Source organism: Cyanistes caeruleus, chromosome 2, assembly GCF_971803275.1.
Source record: "Cyanistes caeruleus chromosome 2, bCyaCae1.hap1.1, whole genome shotgun sequence".
Taxonomy (NCBI): Eukaryota; Metazoa; Chordata; class Aves; order Passeriformes; family Paridae; genus Cyanistes; species Cyanistes caeruleus.
Genome location: NC_141702.1, coordinates 18381813 through 18387120, shown reverse-complemented (window position 1 = coordinate 18387120; position 5308 = coordinate 18381813). Strand labels below are relative to the sequence as shown.

Sequence of the window (5308 nt, the reverse complement as noted above, 5' to 3'; positions counted from 1 at the left end):
TTCTCTTCAAACTAGTCAAAAAAAAGTTGTCAGCCAGTCTGTACAGGACACTCCTTCCAGCCCTTTCACCAGCTTTGTTGTTCTCTGGAGATGCATCCAAGGACCTTGACATTGTTCCTATATGGAGGGGCCCAGAACTCCACCCAGTGCTGAAGGTGAGGCTGCACCAACTCTGAACACTATGGGACAATCCCCTCTTTTGAATGAGTGGAGATGCTGTTTTTGGAGATCCCAGGATGGGCTTTGCCCTGCTGGCTGCTGGGCACTGCTGACTCACACAGAGCCTGCTGTCACCCAGCACCCCCAGATCCCTTTCTGCTGGGCTGCTCCCCAGCCACTCCTCCTTCAAATTATGCTTGTGCCTGGTGTTTCTCCATATCAGGTACAGAATCTGGCATTTTTTCTTGTAAAGTGGCATGTCATTAATGATTCCACAATGTTCCAGTCCCTTTGGATCCTTTCACAAGGCTTCCCATTCCTTGAGAGAGTCAACAATGCCTCACAGTTTTGTATCATCAGCAAATGAATATTTGCTAATTGTGCTTTCAGCTGAGATCATAATAAAAGTATGGAACAGAACTGGCTCTGGAATTGAACCCTGAAGAGCACTGCTGGTCACTAGTCACCATCTGAGTGTACATTGCAGCCCCTTAAGCCCTGCTCCACAGCCAGTTCCCTACCCAGAGCACCACGTACCTGTCTGATTTACAGCTGGACAGCTTGTGCAGAAGGATTCTGTGAGGAACAGTATCAAAAGCTTTAGCAAAATCCAGAAAAATTACATCCAATATCTTACTTCATTCACTTAAAGGGTGATCTTATCATAAAAGGATATCAAATGAGTTAGACTTTTTGTTCTCAGCTGTATAGCCAAGAGCTGATTTTGAAATTAGAGTTAATTAAATATAAGGGGTACTGAAAGTATACAACCGGAGTTGTACTTGAGTGCTTCTGGAGTAGGACTACAACCCAAGCTCAGCAGAGAGCTGAAGGCAGGGGTAAATATATGTAGTTCACTAGACTAGCAGTTCAGTTTGATTTCTTTTTGTGGTTCCCATGGCAATACTACTACATTGCTATCACAATTCAAACAGTGTTATTGGACAGAGTCCAGTGGCATATCTGATGAATGCATGTCTTCTGAACATGTATCTGAACTTGATGTGATGGAAATGGCAATTCCTCCATTTTTCCTACTGGTTTGATCCACTGGCTAATCAGCCACTGTGATAATACTGTGTCTCATTTCCCAAGTTAACTTGTCTGGTTTAAATTTCCAGTCAGTTAAACTAAAGAGTTTTTAATATCTAATATTTCTTCTCTATGATGGCACTTATCCCCAAGGATCAAGTCACTTCTCATTCATTGCTGCACTAATGGAACCTGGATGGTGACAAAAGGCACTTTAGACTGAAGCCAGGTCATTCTCTGTGGAGTTCAAAGACTTCTGCTCTTCAAACAAAACAAAAAATATCCTTAGGTGGGGGCAGGTGATCTGCAAAAAATGTAGGAGTCATTTATGTGAGCTGTTGATCAGCACCAAGACTAAAAAGACAATGATAGTATAAACTTTCAGAGAGGTTTTAACTCTCTACCACTCTCTTTCAGAATAAGCCCACTCTTACCTAAATTCAGGAACATTTGTGTGTTTCAGTCAAGACTGGGCCCATCCTTATGTGCTCACCTCCACAAGTACAGGGACAGATAAGCATCCCTTGCTTCATCCTAGCTGGCAGCACAGCTCGTCTCCCAGGAGCAGATCATGGGCATCCTTCTCCCCCTTGTAAATAACTACTTCTGAGAGCACAAAGGAGCCATTCTTCATAATTAAGACCTAATTCAATACCTGCTGAAATCAATGGAAGTTTTTCCACTGACTTCAGTGTGCTTCCACCTGAGCCCTGAAACCAACAATCATCTGGTGACATTTGTGTTATATTAACCCAGCCTTTAGGAAGTGTATTGAGGTCTTCAACTTATTTCACATAAGCCACCAAGCAGTAATAATTTTCAGACAGTGTCAACCTGACCCAGATTTGAACTGGCAATCTGGAGCTAGAAAACTATAATCCATTACTAGCCCCATGAACGATCTGGTCAGAATATCTCGAGCAGCTTACATGGTACTTAATCACTGAGTAGCTTTCTGAGACTTGAATGGTAAAAAGCAGAATTTTTCTATGGGGGTACATGTACTTATTTAAATATAATTAGGATTTTTTTCTCATCAACATAAGTACTAATAAAATTCACTGATTTTCTGGTCACAAGTGTGCAATAAAATAATTATTTTACAGGTTTTGTGTTGGAGTGAAAATTAATATGAGAAACACAGACCTAGGGTAAAATCCTAACAAAGTCGCCGTGGTCCCCTAGTCAGGCACATGGATATTTTTGCAAGAATCTCCAGCACTCCCTGTGGGTGTTTCTTTTGAGTACATCCATGCTTAGTCAGATAGATTCTTTTATAAGGTTTTACAAGGAATTTATTTTGCTTTTGCAAACTTTCCCATCAAGAATTGAACTTGCTAGTTACACACAAAATATATTAATTTCTCCCACCGTCTCATGTTTATATTTCACAGGAAAGACAAGGGGTGCAGCATTCCTATGTTTTATACTTTAACCACTTGTCTGTATTTAAGTAAAATGAATGTCAAAGGCTACTAGGTTAAGTGATGCAATTCTAAATCCATTTTTCAGATGTATAAGTGACTAAAGGATGGAAGTCAGTGAAAAATAAGATCCAGAGGGGGCTTTGTCCATTTTGGACCACAAGTTTGTTCATTAAAGGTTGTCTTTCAGACAAAGAGTATTTAGTCTTGAAATATTAGCAAGAAAGATATTCATATGATTCAATGTATATGCTTTAATATTTTAATAATCTTCCTGGTCTCAAAGCCACACTTCATTTAAGCTATATTTTACAGTAGCAGTCAGGGTCAATTTATAGAAGAAAACTCAATTAATGAAGTGATAGATGTATGAATATAAATGCACCACAAGAAATTCAGACTAGAAAATCACTGAAAAGGCAGAATATTTACTGAAGTACTGTATTTAAACTATCTTTTACAAAAATATTTTACTGGTGTTATAATGCCAGTTTAAAATTAAAGACCAATGCTGCTTGACACTCAGAGGGTTTTGCATAGTTTATGAACAAGTTCCTGCATATTTTATTACAAAAAGCTTTTTTTAAAGCATGTGAATTTCCATCTTATATAAAAGAAGAACCTACCATTTGTCCAAGATCCTATGTTCTTCTTCTTGAGGTCTCCACACTGATGTCACAGTACACTGCATGCGGGTTACACATGAGTACATAAATAAGCTTTTTGCTGTGTCTGACCTACAAAATAGTTCAGGTGCTAATACACTAATCTTTCTATTCATTGTTCCAGGAAAAAGAAAGGAGAACTAGGAAATAAATCTCTTGATTTACCCCTTTACCACTTATAAGTTCTCCTTATGTCTTATCAAAGGTATTTGATACTCATGCTTAATTCTGCAAGTACGATTCACAGCACCTTTCTTAATTGGTTTGTTATCCATCTGCTGATGACAAAAAGATCCACTACACACCAAGCAATGCAAAATCTGTAGAGAGAAAATAAATTACACTGTAACTAGAATAAATGATGGCAGAAGAAAACATTTTTGCTGACAAGTTATTCTGCAGGGGTTACTGAAGGAAAGAAGCAGCCCCAAATTCAGACGGATTCAGCCTCTGACTTTGGTGGCAGAAAGGTAACAGCTTAGTGTTAGACCATGAATACCTGCCCATGAAGACAAAAAAAAAGTATTTCTGTGTGAGAAAAGATTGAAAAACATCTTGGCCTCAAAAATAGGCCATCATTAGAATGTTTATCTGCTTCCTGGTCAGACCTTGTTTTTAATATTGTTTTTAATACTATTTGAAATTACACACAGTCATGGTGAAATTATCTAGTCACCAAATAAAATATCCATACATTGGGATACAGTGAAAAAGAAGAAAACATATACTACTAGGTAAATGCTGAACTGAAAATTATGCTTCAATATTCTAAGAGAGCCATGAGGCTCTCATAGATTGCTAATATGCTTCAATTATCAATCATTTTTGTGTTTAATTCTGTGATAAGATTTAGTAAGATATTACACAGCATCCCTTTAAATTGCAGCTTTAAAAATCTTTTGAAAGGCAAGAGAGGGAGAAAAGTAGTATCCTCCTCTTCTTAAGGTTTCTCATTGTTCTAGGAGATGCATAGAAATTGCAATGCAGCATTGGACAAGAACCAAGTTATTTTTCACTATCACTTGCTGTAGTATTTGTTTTATCTCCATTTTTATTATAAAGGCAAGAATAATGCACCTTTAATGTAAGGCAAGGATAAGAATTATTCAAAAGTAGAACACTTGTATTCCACAGATCAGCAAATGCTTTACAAATAATAATGAATTATGTTTTGCATCCCTGCTGATTGTTTTTTTCTGTTTTCTGCAAAGAGGCAGAACAACCTGGGATGTCTCAGTAAAGGTCACCTCACCCACCCACTGGCATTTCAAGCCAATGCCCTAGCTAGAAATAAAGGCCCTAGATAACCTGATTCCCAGTTATATATGCTAATCACTAGGCAAAATTCTGCCAGGAGATTAGAAAGCCAGGGAGAGCCATGAGTTTAGCAGAAATGTCACCTGCTAAGGCCTGACTTCTGTGGCATTGCTGTGTCAGTCAGAGTCACACCCCTGGAGCTACACCACCTGGACCTGCAGCCTGGAAGACAGCAGTACAGCTACTCATTGGTGTGCTTTGGTAAAGGAAGACAGCTTTGCCATTCTGGTACCAAACATGGCTTTGCTCTTGTAGCTCTCTTTACATGCACAACACCTTTTTTGATTGTGGTGGGTTGACCTTGGCTAGTCTCCTGGTACCCATCAAGCTACTCTATCCTTCCACTCAACAAGCTCAGCTTGTTGCATAACTCTCCTATATCCTCCACCAAGGAAGGATGGGGAATGAGAGCTGTGGTCAGTTCATAACACTCACCTCTGAGGTCCTTCTTTCTTGGGGTCCTTCCCACAGGAGGCAGTTTTTCATGGACATCTCCAAAATGGTTCCTTATCATTGTCTGCAGTTCTTCAAGAACTGTTCCAGTGTGGGTGGTTTCCATTGAGTGCAATCTTTCAGGAATGGATTGCCCCAGTGTAGGCTCCCCATGGGCCACAGATTCTGACAGGAAACCTGCTGCTGTGTGAGCTCCTCTTCACAGGCTGCAGTATCTGCCAAGAGCCTACTCCAGCGCAGGCTCTCCATGGGCTGTGG

The 5308-nt window shown here is 39.6% G+C and overlaps 1 long non-coding RNA gene across 1 annotated transcript; it reads right to left on the bottom strand.

Moving 5' to 3' along the window:
• Positions 1-881: 881 nt before the first annotated feature.
• On the bottom strand, positions 882-1762 carry LOC147654651 (uncharacterized). Its single transcript, XR_015282513.1, has 2 exons — positions 1626-1762; positions 882-1495 (listed from the first exon to the last, which is right to left on the bottom strand). It is a non-coding gene; the product is annotated as an uncharacterized LOC147654651 (long non-coding RNA).
• Between the last annotated feature and the right edge of the window lie 3546 nt (positions 1763-5308).